General features: G+C 38.6%; 1 protein-coding gene across 4 annotated transcripts in view; it reads right to left on the bottom strand.

Moving 5' to 3' along the window:
• Window positions 1-13,677, bottom strand: part of LOC129552316 (mitochondrial glutathione transporter SLC25A40) — a 67,076-nt gene that overhangs the window by 26,223 nt on the left and 27,176 nt on the right. For 3 of the 4 annotated variants that reach the window (XM_055420604.2, XM_055420603.2, XM_055420602.2), the window contains one exon: window positions 1,091-1,159. The gene's annotated coding sequence lies outside the window, so the exon portion shown is untranslated. Of the gene's footprint in view, window positions 1-1,090; window positions 1,160-11,113; window positions 11,319-13,677 lie in introns of those variants that run through there. The other variant, XM_088833763.1, reaches the window with a different exon arrangement.

Here is a 13,677-nt window from a genome sequence, read left to right as displayed (position 1 = left end):
AAGCTATGTGAACAGCATCACATTTGCAAGACAAATCAATAGAGCATTAAGAAAACGGACTCTAGCCATGGAACAGAATGAAAGCAGTTGACCAATAAGACTCAAAATCAGAATTCGGCCTCATAAGAACCCCTCAGATACTTGAATCTAGTAGAGTTATCAGCAAATGTAGCACTATTTTTATTGCACTGCAAACACAGCTGCAAAAGGACAAAATAAATCAAAAGCATAACCTTCATAAAAAGCATTATTTTAGAAATAAGACAGTGAGAAAAGCAACATATACTCTTTCTGAAAAACTCAACACAAAAGAGTATAAAAATCACTTATAAACTTATTAAAAAAATAACCACTGGCAACATACTGTATCATCTTTCCAAAGGTCTATGTACACAAAAACGCAAATATGGAGGCAGATTACCTCTAACCAAATATGTACAAACATTCAAGTATCTATACATGCATCTTTTTTGAAAGACAAAAATAGATTAACACCATTCATAGCTTTTAGTAGCCAGCTTTAACGCTTAAAAATATAGATGTTAATAAATACAGATTGACATTATCATTTTTAATGCTTACATGGTTTTCAATTATATTTAGTCAGCCTCTTATTCAGGTTATTGCCAATTTATTAATTCTTTAATTTCATAAACTCTCATATAAATATCTTTATACATACATCTTATTGTAGTGTCTTTACAATTACTACAGGAGAAAAAGTAAGACTGCTGGGCTAAGCTAAAAACCTAAGAAAAATTACCAATGCTTTCCAGAAAGACTGGACCAATTTATATTTCTATGGTAATATATGAGTTACTGTTAGCCCATAAATTCACCAAACACTCTCTCATACTATATATCATTTACTTTTTCTGACCCATTTGAAAGTAGACTGTATACATCATACCTTCTTCATCCTAAGCACCTCAGAATATTTTCATATAATTGAGGTACAATTACCAAATTTAGGAAACTTAATGCTGACAGTATTCTAAAGTTCATTTTCCAATTCTGTCATTTATCCCAATTACAACCTTTATAAAATGAATGCTTCTATTGTTTCTTTAGGCTTTTATTATTTACCTACCTGATTTAAGTCTTTTCCTCAACTCTATGTTCCAATATTTTATTGTTTGTAACATCAGTATCTGAAAATCTGTAATGAAAAAAGAAAGAAACTGTCTTATCTTTTCACACAGGAAATGGATAGCAAACCTAAAGGAAAGGAGTATATAAAAAAACTTTAAAACATAAATCAACTAATATTTATTAACAATTATTTATGAAATATTTTTATTAAGTACTTTGCAGAATATGATGAGCACTCCAGAAATATTATCATTAGAGTTATGAAAGTATTATCACACAAAAATCTTCATATTATCCCAGCAAATATACTCTACTTTAAAAACAGACAATTCTAAACCTGAACATACTGACGCATCTTAGTATCAACAGGAGTTGAACAACCAGATTTTGTGACCCTTAGAGGAAATTCAGACTAAAGTAACATGGTAAAGGTTGCCACAATACAGGAGATGGTAACATTCTGGTCTACAGGACTAAGGTCTTATCTTCTTCAAGTGAAAAGTAAGGTGTGAAAAAGGTGGCAGGGAGGTACACTGTTCTATAATAAAGGAATCCACTCAAATGCATCCTGGTTTAAATAAGAGAACTTTAAAAAGCCAGTTTGAAAGTGACTAAAGAAATCTGAATGTGGGTTGGATATCAGATATTTTTAAATTATTCTTGATTTTGTTTGGTCAGATAATGCTATTGTGCTTACATAAGAGGTCTTTTGGAATGATTTTGTTCACTGCCTGCTGCTGCTGCTGCTAAGTCACTTCAGTCGTGTCCGACTCTGTATGACCCCAGAGACAGCAGCCCACCAGGCTCCCCCGTCCCTGGGATTCTCCAGGCAAGAACACTGGAGTGGGTTGCCATTTCCTTCTCCAATGCATGAAAGTGAAAGTGAAGCCGCTCAGTCGTGTCCAACTCCTAACGATCCCATGGACTGCAGCCTACCAGGCTCCTCTGTCCATGGGATTTTCCAGGCAAGAGTACTGGAGTGGGTTGCCATTGCCTTCTCCATGTTCGCTGCCTACTGTACAATATTACGGATTTCTATCTATAGTTCTTCAGGCACTCTGTTTGTTAGATCTGATCTCTTGAATCTATCTGTCAAATTTCCTCTTCTTCAACAAACAAGGGAAAGAAATAGAGGAAAACAACAGAAAGGGAAAGACTTTTTCTCTTCAAGAAAATCAGAAATATAAAGGAACATTTCATCCAAAGATGGGCCCAATAAAAGAAACAGTAAAGACCTAATAGAAGAAGAAGAGATCAAGAAGAGACGGAAAGGATACATAGAAGAATTATACAAAAAGGTCTCAATGACCCGTATAACCACGATGGTGTGGTCACTCACCCAGAGCCAGACATCGTAGTGTGAAATCAAGTGGGCCTCAGGAAGTAATGCTATCAGTAAGGCTAGTGGAGGCAATGGAATTCCAGCAAAGCTATTTAAAATCCTAAAAGATGATGCTATCAAAGTGCTGCACTCAATATGTCAGCAAATTTGGAAAACACAGCAGTGGCCACAGGACTGGAAAAGGTTGATCCTCATCCCAATTCCCAAGAAGGGTAGTACTAAAGAATGTGCAAACCACTGGACAATTAGTCCGGTGCTCATTTCCCATGCTATTAAGTTTATGCTCAAAATCCTCAAAAGCTAGACTTTAGCATCACGTGAAGTGAGAACTTCCAGGCATATAACCTGGATTTAGAAAAGGCAGAGAAACCAGAGATCAAATTGCCAACACTCTCTGGATCATACAGAGAGCAAGGGGATTCCAGAAAAACATCTACCTCTGTTTCACTGACTATGCTAGTCTTTGACTGTGTGGATACTAACAAACTGTGGAAAGCTCTTAAAGAGATGCGAATACAAGACCATCTTCCCTGTCTCCTGAGAAACCTGCATGTGGGTCAAGATGCAACAGTTAGAACTTTGTACGGAACAACTGACTGGTTCAGGATTGAGAAAGGAGTACGACAAGTCTGTTGTTTATTGTAACCCTGTTTATTTAACTTATACACAGAGCACGTCATGAGAAATGCCAGGCTGGGTGAGTTACAAGCTGGAATCAAGATTACCAAGAGAAATACCAACAACCTCAGATATGCGGGTGATACCACTCTAATGAGAGAAAGCAAAGAACTTAAGAACCTCTTCATGAGGGTGAAAGAGGGGAGTGAAAAAGCCAGCTTACAACTAAATATTAAAACAAAACACACAAAGAACTAAGATAATGGCATCTGGTTCAATCTCTTCATGGTAAATAGAAGAGGAAAATGTGGAAGCAGTGACAGATTTCCTCTTGGGCTCTAAAATCACTGCAGATGGTGACTGAAACTGTGAAATTAGAAGACAACTGCTTCTTGGAAGAAAAGCTACAACAAACCTGTGTTAAAAAGCAGACATCACTTTGCGGACAAAGGTCCATATAGTCAAAGCTATGGTCTTTCCAAAGGTCACATATGGCTGTGAAAACTGGACCATAAAGAAGGCAGAGCATGGAAGAATTGATGCTTTTGAACTGTGGTGCTGGAGAAGACTCTTCAGAGACCCTTTGACAGCAAGGAGATCCAACTAGTCAACCTTAAAAGGAAATCAACCCTGAATACTCATTGGATGAACGGGTACTGAAGCTGAAGCTCTAATACTTTGGCTACCTGATGAGAACAGCCAATTCATGGGAAAAGACCCAGATCCTGGGAAAGACTGAAGACAGAGGAAGAGTGTGAGAGAAGATGAGGTGGTTGGATAGCATCACTAATTCAATGGACATGAACTTGGGCAACTCCGGGAGATGGTGGGGGACAGGGAGGCCTGGAGTGCTACAGTCCATGGAGTCAAAAGAGTCAGACACACCTTGGCGACTGAATGACAACAAAGTGTCTTTTGGGAGAACAGTACGGAGGTTCTTTAAAAAACTAAAAACAGAACCACCATAAACCCAGCAATCCCACTCCTGGGCACATATTCTGAGAAAATCGTAATTCAAAAAGACGTATGTACCCCAATGCTCAATGCAGCACTAGTTACAACAGCCATGACATGGAAACAACCTCAGTGTCCAACCACAGATGAATGGACAAAACAATGTGGTACATATATGCAATGGAATATTACTCAGCCATAAAAAGGTATGAAATTGGGTTATTTGTAGAGATATGGATGGACTTAGAGTCTGTCATATATAGTGAAGCAAGTGAGAAAAACAAATAACACATATATGTAGACTCTAGAAAAATAGTACACATGAACCTACTTCCAAGGTAAAAATAGACATGCAGAGGTAAAGAACAGACACGTGGGCAAGGGGGAGGGGGAGTGGAGGGTGGGAGGCATTGGGAGATTAAGATTGACATATATACACTGCACTGTGCTTAGTCGTCAGTTGTTACGACCCCATGGACTATAGCCCACCAGGCTCCTCTGTCACTGGGGATTCTCCAGGCAATAAAAAATACTGGAGTGGGTTTCCATGTCCTCCTCCAGGGGATCTTCCCAGCCCAGGTCTCCTGCATTGCAGGAGGATTCTTTACTGTCTGAGCTACCAGAGAAGCCCCATATATACACTACTATGGAAAAAACAGCAGTGGCCACAGGACTGGAAAAGGTCAATTTTCATTCCAATGCCAAAGAATGTTCAGACTACCATACAATTGTGCTCATTTCATATGCTAGCAAGGTACTGCTCAAATCTTTCAAACTAGGCTTCAACAATACGTGAACGGAGAACTTCCAGGCATACAAGCTAGATTTAGAAAAGGAAGAGGAACCAGAGAATAAATTACCAACACCCGTTGGATCAGAGAAAAAGCAAAAGAATTCCAGAAAAACATCTACTTCTGCTTCATTGACTATGCTAAAGCCTTTGGCTGTGTGGATCACAGCAAACTGTGGAAAATTCTTCAAGCAATGGGAATACCAGAACACCTCACCTGCCTCCTGAGAAACCCGTATGCAGGTCAAGAAGCAACAGTTAGAACCAGACATGGAACAACGGACTGGTTCCAAACTGGGAAAGGAGTATGTCAAGGCTGTATATTGTCATCCTGCTTATTTATCTTACATGCAGAGTACATCATATGAAATGACAGGCTGGATTAAAACACAAGCTGGAATCAAGATTGCCAGAAGGATCAACAACCTCAGATATGCAGATGATACCACTCTTATGGCAGAAAGAAAAGAGGAACTAAAGAGCTTCCTAATGAAGGTGAAAGAGGAGAGTGGAAAAGCTGGCTTAAAACTCAACATTCAATAAGATCAAGGCATCCAGTCCCATCACTTCATGGCAAATAAATATGGAAACAGTGACAGACTTTATTTTCTTGGGCACCAAAATCACCGCAGATAGTGACTGCAGCCATGAAATTAAAAGACATCTGCTTCTTGAAAGAAAGGCTATGACAAACCTAGACAGTGTATTAAAAAGCAGAGAGACATTACTTTGCCAACAAAGGTCCATCTAGTCAAAGCCATGGTTTTTCCAGTAGTCACGTATTGATGTGAGAGCTGGACCATAAAGAAGGCAAAGTGCCAGAGAATTGATGCTTTTGAACTGTGGTATTGGAGAAGACTTCAGTTCAGTTCAGTTCAGTTCAGTCGCTCAGTCGTGTCCGACTCTTTGAGACCCCATGAATCACAGCACGCCAGGCCTCCCTGTCCATCACCAAATCCCGGAGTTCACTCAAACTCATGTCCATCAAGTCATCTCATTCTCTGTCGTCCCCTTCTCCTCCTGCCCCAATCCTTCCCAGCATCAGACTGTTTTCCAGTGAGTCAGCTCGTCGCATGACTTGAGAGTCCCTTACTCTGCAAGGAGATCAAACCAGTCAATCCTAAAGGAAATAAACCCTGAATATTCTTCGGAAAGACTGATGCTGAAGCTCCAATACTTCAGCCACATGATGCAAAGAACTGACTCACTGGAAAAGACCCTGACTCTGGGAAAGACTGAAGGCAGGAGAAGAAGGGGACAAGAGAGGATGAGATGGTTGGATGGCATCACCGACTCAATGGACATGAGTTTGAGCAAGTTCCGGGACATGGTGAAGGACAGGGAAGCCTGGGGTGCTGCAGTCCAGGGGGTCGAAAAGAGTCAGATACAGCTGAGCGACTGAACATCAACAACAGATGTATAAAATGGATAGCGAGTAGGAACCTGCTATAAACCACAGGAAGTTGAGCTCTGTGATGACCTAAATGGGTGGGAAAGAGGTGAGGAGGAGGGAAGTCAGGAGGGTTTGGATATATGTACACATATAGCTTGATTCACTTTATTGTACAGAAGAAACTACACAACATTGTAACGCAATTATAATCCAATAAAAAAGAAGATATTCAAATATTAAAAAAGAAACTTTATTAAGAGATTCATACTGACATATTAAGGGCTAAAATGTAACAGCTGTAGCTTACACTACTTCAGAAAAAATAAATATATTAACATGTTAATAATCTGTTAAATCTAGGTTTTAAGTATTTTAAGTACTTAAGTATCTTAAGATACTGTCTTAAGTATCACACAATAAATTTTTTAAATTCCTAAAATGTATGTAGAACCTTCAAATCTAAGAATCTACTTCTAACATATGAACACAGGTCTTCTAAGTAAAAAAGTAACATACATAAGCTAAAATACATGTATATACCTCCTCCTGAAAGGTTAAAAGACGTATATGCTTTAATACCCATCCTGCAAGGTGGCAACTTGAATATTCTCACCTGAAATTAAAGCCAAAAAAATTACATATTTCTACCAATTATTTAGAATGTAAGGGGGAAAAAAATCCAAAAAATTAGATGTAACGTTTTAGAACCAAAAATTAAAGTCATTGAACTTTCATTTCTTAACATATATATATATATTTCAGGAAAAGGTCATTATCAACAATCTCTAAAGATCATAACAAGAATCTACTTATGATATCTGAAAAATCAGTCTCCTTTTAAAAATACTAGGGGTCAAATGGATAACCCAAAGATTAGGGAAATATGAAGAAAAAAATGGGAAGTTCCTAATATCTTAGTGGATCATCAAGAACTCAAAACGTATTCTCTAGTGCTGTAAATTCCCTCCAGTCTAATCAACCTACTTACAGCTTTCTTTGTATCTACTCTTCTGTATGGCAGGTACCATCCCTTCTTCAGGGACCACATGGACTAGTCAGAAAGATGACATTAATATCTCCTTTACCTTATGCAGTCACAAACATATTTCTACAGGAATAGCTTCCTTCCTCAACTCCCTATAAAAATTCTCTTTTCTGCACTTTTCCTGCATTCTGAACTCAAGTTAGTATTAATGATTTGCTCTACCTGGTCAAGGTGGTCTTCAAGTATAAACGGTAAACATTCTCAAACATGAGTAATCAATGAGCTCCTCTTGGAGGAGAAACGAAAGCTACCTGATGACAACATCTACTCAACCAAGCAATAAATGGAGATGATTTAGTAAAAGGATTATAGCAATATCCAAGTCAGAAGATAGTAAATCAATATATACTTAGTATCATCAGAACTTTAAAAATTTTCCACAAGTGTGTGCTAAATGCTATCTTATTACAGTCTTATGTTTCCTGATCATTAATGATTTTAACATCTCTTCATATTATTAATAGTAGCAGCATTTATTGCCTCTTCCGTAATATGTCCATTCATATCTTTTGTCTTATTTTCTTACTGATTGATTGACTGCCGCCCCCCATGGCATGTGGGATCTTAGTTCCCCAACCAAGGATTGAAACTACACCCCTTGCACTGGACCAGCAGGCAAGTCCCATTTGTCCATTTTTCCCTTGGTGTATTGACATTTTTTACTGGTTGAAAGAATTTTTTATTCTTAGTACAAATTATTTGCAGGTTGTGTGAATTCTCTCTTCTCAGAGTCTATGATTTATCTTTCTACATTCTTTACAGTATCTTTTTGATAAAGTTCTTCATTATTTTTTACAGAAAAAACACAACATGAACTCTACAGCACTGTTAACTGTCTGCACATTATTTTACAGATCTCCAGAACTTTTCCATCTTGTGACTGAAATTCTCTACTCATTACTAGCAACTCTTTCCCCTTTTCTTCAGTCCCTGGCAACCACCGTTCCACTTTCATCTTCTAGAATATGATTACTTCAGAAGCTTCCATGATTAGAATCATGAGGTGCTGCTCCTTCTATGACTGGCTTATTCTGCCCAGTGTAACGCCCTCAAAGGTAATTCATGTTGCAGCCTATGACAAGATTTTCCTCTTTCAGAAGGAGTATATGATACCCTATTGTATGTAAATACCACATTTTAATTATCCATTTACCCATCAAGAGACATCTACGTTGTTTCCACCTCTTAAACTGTGCATATGGCTACAATGAACACAGGAGTACAAATCTCATGATCTTGATTTCAATTCTTCTAGATAAATATCCAGAAGAGGGACTGCTAGATCATATAGCTATTCTATTTTAAATTTTTTGAGGTATCTCCACAGTTTTCCATAGCTTATCATTCTACATTCCCACCAACAAAGCACAGGCTCTGATTTCTCCACAGCCTCACTAGCACTTGTTTGGTATTTAACTATGGCCATCATACCAAGTATAGGAAAGACTAGATATCTCTTCAAGAAAATTAGAGATACGAAGGGAACACTTCATGAAAAGGTGGGCACAATAAAGGACAGAAATGGTATGGACCTAGCAGAAGCGATTAAGAAGAGGTGGCAGGAATACACAGAACTATACAAAAAAGGTTTTAATGACCCAGACAGTCACGACGGTGTGGTCACTCATCACAGACACCCTAGAGTGAAAAGTCAAGTGGGCCTTAGGAAGCATTATTAAGAACAAAGCTAGTGGAGGTGATGGACTTCCAGCTGAGCTATTTCAAATCCTAAAGGATGATACTGTTAAAGTGCTGCACTCATTATGCCAGCAAATTTGGAAAACTCAGCAATGGCCACAGGACTGGAAAAGGTCAGTTTTCAATCCAATCCCAAACAAAGGCAATGCCAAAGAATACTTCAAACTACCACACAACTGCACTCATTTCACATGCTAGCAAGGTAACACTCAAAATCCTTCAAGGTAGGCTTCAACAGAATGTGAACCAAGAACTTCCAGGCATACAAGCTTGATTTAGCAAAGGCAGAGGAACCAGAGAGCAAACTGCCAACATCTGCTGGATCATTGAAAAAGCAAGGAAATTTCAGAAAAACATCTACTTCTGCTTCACTGACTATGTGAAAGCCTTTGACTATATGGATCACAACAAACTGTGGAAAATTCTTAAAGACATAGGAATACCAGACTACCTTACCTGCCTCCTGAGAAACCTGTATGCAGGTCAAGAAGCAACAGTCAGAAATGGACACATGGAACATACGACTGATTCAAAATTGGGAAAGGAATATGTCAAGGCTGTATATTGTCACCCTGCTTATTTAACTTACATGCAGAGTACATCATGTGAAATGCCTAGCTGGATGAATCACAAGCTGGAAACAAGACTGCCAGGAGAAACAGCAATAACCTCTGATATGCAGATGGACCCTAATGGCAGACAGCAAAGAGGATCTAAAGAGCCTCCTGATGAAGGTGAAAGAGGAGAATGAAAAAGCATGCTTGAAACTCAACATTCAAAAAACTAAGATCACAGCATCTGGTCCCATCACTTCATGGCAAATGGATGGGGAAACTATGGAAACAGTGACAGACTATTTTCTTGGGCACCAAACTCACTGCAGATGGTGACTGCAGCCATGAAATGAAAAGACGCTTGCTCCTTGAAGAAAAGCTATGACAAACTTGGTGGATTAAAAAGCAGAGACATCACTTTGTCAACAAATGTCCATATAGTCAAAGCTATGACTTTTCCAGTAGTCATGTACAGACGTGATGTGAGAGTTGGACCATAAAGAAGGCTGAGCACTGAAGTACTGATGCTTTCAAACTGTGGTGCTAGAGAAGACTCTTGAGAGTCCCTTAGACAGCAAGTTCAAACCAGTCAATCCTAAAGAAAATCAACCCTGAATATTCATTGGAAGGAATGATGCTGAAGCCAAAGCTAAAATACTTTGGCCATCTGATGCAAAGAGCCGATTCATTGGAAAAGACCCTGATGCTAGGAAAGACTGAGGGCAGGAGAAGAGGGAGACAGAGGATGAGATAGTTGGATGGACGATGGACTGACTCAGTGGATGGACCCAGTGGACATGAGTTTAAGTAAACTACTGGAGACCGTGAAGGACAGGGAAGCCTGGCACCCTGCAGTCCATGGGCTTGCAAAGTTGGACAGGACTGAGCGACTGAACAAGAAGTATCAAGTGATAACCTTGGGATTTTGATCATCTGCTGGATGATTAGTCATGCTCAGTGTCTTTTCACATATGTTGGTCATTTGTACCTCATCTTTGAAAAATGTCTATTAAGGTCTTCTATCCAATTTTAAATCAAATTATTTGTTTTTTAAGCTAGAGGTGCTTCATAAATATTTTGGATACTAGACCCTTAATAGATATATTGTTTGTAAATATTTTTCTCCCATTGTATAGACTGTCTTTTTACTAGTTTACTGCCTTTGGGGTACAGAAACTTTTCAGTTTAATATACTTTCATTTTTATTGTTGTGTTTCTCGTGTAACATCCAAGAAATCACTGCCAAGATAAATGCTATGAAGCTGCTATCCTGTTTTCTTCTAGGAGTTTTTATAATTTGGGGCCTCACACTTAAATCTTAATCCATTCAGAGTTGATTTTTTATATGGTATAAGAAAAAGGTCAAAGTTCTTAATGTAGCCAAATTTATTGATCTTTTCCTTTATAGATAACACTTTTTTGTGCTTTCTTTAAGCAATCTTTCCCTACTCAAAAGTCCAAAACATATTCATCTATATTTCTCCCTAAAAGTTTTAAACTTTTGCTATCACCTTAATCCATGACTGACTAAACTTTCACCTTCAATCCATGCAGAAGTATTTTAATAGCATGTGAAGCAGTGATCCAATTTCACCTTTTTCCATGTTAAAATAGATAACCACTTTACCCAGCTCCAAATATTAAATCCCTCTGGGACTTCCCCAGTGGTCCAGTGGTTAAGACTTTGTCTTCCAATGCAGGGGGTACAGGTTCAATCCCTGGTCAGGAAGCAAGGATCCCCTAGGCCTCAGGGCCAAAACACAGAAAGATAAAAGCAATATTGTAACAAAGTCCAAAAAGACTTTAAAATGGTACATGTCAAAAAAAATATATTAAAAAAAATATTAAATCCCTCCTTTCTCCTTTAAACTGACATACTACTTGGTCAAAACTGAGTTTCATTTCAGTATGACCTGCTTCAGGTCTCTCTATTCTGTTTGCCAACTTATCCATCCTTAAACTGTAGCACACTGTATTATTATTATGTCCTAATAAGTCCTCATGTTGAAAGGGTAAGTCTACCCTCCCTGCTCCTCTTCTTCACAAGTGTCATGGTTACTCTCGGCCCTATGGTCCCTTCACAGAAGTTTAAAAACCATCTTACCATGATCCTTGAAAAACCTCTTTGGGATTTTGACTCGAATTGAATTGAATCTACAGATAAAACTGGTGAGGATTTTAACTGTGAATACAGTGTATTCTTTCATTTCAGTTCAGTTCAGTCGCTCAGTTGTGTCCGACTCTTTGAGACTCCATGGACTGCAGCACGCCAGGCTTTCCTGTCCATCACCAACTCCCAAAGCTTACTCAAACTCATGTCCATCGAGTCTGATGCCATCCAACCATCTCATCCTCTGTTGTCCCCTTCTCTTCCCACCTTCAATCCCAGCATCAGGGTCTTTTCCAGTGAGTCAGTTCTTCCCATCAGGTGGCGAAAGTATTGGAGCTTCACCTTCAGCATCACTCCTTCCAATGAATATTCAGGACTGATTTCCTTCAGGATTAACTGGTTTGATCTCCTTGCAGTTCAAGGGACTCTCAAGAGTCTTCTCCAACACCACAGATCAAAAGTATCAGTTTTTCTGCACTCAGCTTTCTTTACAGTCCAACTCTCACATCCATACACAACTACTGGAAAAACCACAGCTTTGACTAGACGGACCTTTCTTTCATTCATTCAGATCTTACTGTTGTTCTAATTTTTAAAATTTGTCCTATAGAGATATTGCATATTTGTGGCAGATCTAGTTCTAGGTACCTGATAATCTCTACTATTAACATAAAACAGTGTCTTCCTTTTAATCACATGTTCTCTGTGTAGTTGGGCTTCCCCTGATAGCTCAGTTGGTAAAGAACCTGCCTTCAATGCAGGAGACCCCGGTTCAATTCCTGGGTTGGGAAGATTTGCTAGAGAAGGGATAGGATACCCACTCCAGTATTCTTGGGCTTCCCTTGTGGCTCAGCTAGTAAAGAATCTGCCTGCAATGCGGGAGACCTGGGTTCAATCCCTGGGTTGCAAAGAACCCCTGGAGAAGGGAAAGGCTACCCACTCCAGTATTCTGGCCTGGAGAATTCCATGGACCGTACTCCATGGGGTCGTAAAGAGTGGGACATGACTAAGCGGCTTTCACTTGCTCTGTGCAATTAGAATATGCAATTGATTTTTTGGTCTATTAAGCATGTATCCAGCCAATCTTGCTAAAAAAAAAATCCTCTATTATTTTTAACTGTTGACTTATAGTCTCTCGTGAGATTTTTATGTAAATGTGTATGCTATGCTGTGTTCAGTGGCTCAGTCATGTCTGACTCTTTGCAACCCCATACACTATACCCCATTCCTCTGTCAATGGAATTGTCCAGGGAAGAATACTGGAGTGGGTTGCCATTTCCTCCTCCAGGCAATCTTCCCAACCCCAAGGGGTGAAACTGCATCTCTTGCATCAGCAGATGGGTTCTTTACCACTGTGCCATGTGGGGAAGTCCATCAAAGTGTATATTTATCTGCAAACAGTGACTGATTTCCATCATTCCTAATTATCATGCTACCATCTTAATTTCTTTTTTTTTGCATAGCTAGGATGTCTAATACAGTATTAAAGAACAGAGAAAATGAGTATATTTGTTCCATTTCTGAATTTTAAAAGAATTCTTCTAACATTACCCATGAGAATGATGTTTGCCCTAGACTTTTTATCCATTTATTTTTAAACAGACATTCTGTTTAAAGGAATTTTCTTTCCAATCCTAATTTGCTATAAAGACTTTCTTTCTTTTTCTTTCATTCTTTTTTCTATTCCAGTTTTACTAATGTAAAACTGATATAAAATTTGTAAGATTATTACAGTGACTTGATGCTGTGAAAAAGTACCTTCTATCTAATTAATCAGCACATCTATCACCTCACATATTTATCAATACTTCTTTTAGTGAAAACATTTAAGTTCTACTTTCTTAGCACATGTCAGTTATACAACACAGTATTATCAATTACAGTCACCATACTTTACATGAGCTCTTCAAACTGTATTCCTCTTATAGCTGGAAAATTTTGCCATTTACTAACCTCTCCCTATTTTCTCCACACCCTGGCCCCAACCACGTTAATACTCTGCTTCTGATTTTTTTAAGAGTCCACATACAAGAGATACCATGCAGTATCTGTGTTTCTCTTTCTGGCTTATTTCACTTGGC

This window comes from Moschus berezovskii, chromosome 3 (genome assembly GCF_049115385.1).
Source record: "Moschus berezovskii isolate FMDL1 chromosome 3, NW_MosBer_1.0, whole genome shotgun sequence".
In the NCBI taxonomy this organism is placed as follows: domain Eukaryota; kingdom Metazoa; phylum Chordata; class Mammalia; order Artiodactyla; family Moschidae; genus Moschus; species Moschus berezovskii.
This window is presented reverse-complemented; position numbering and strand designations above follow the sequence as displayed.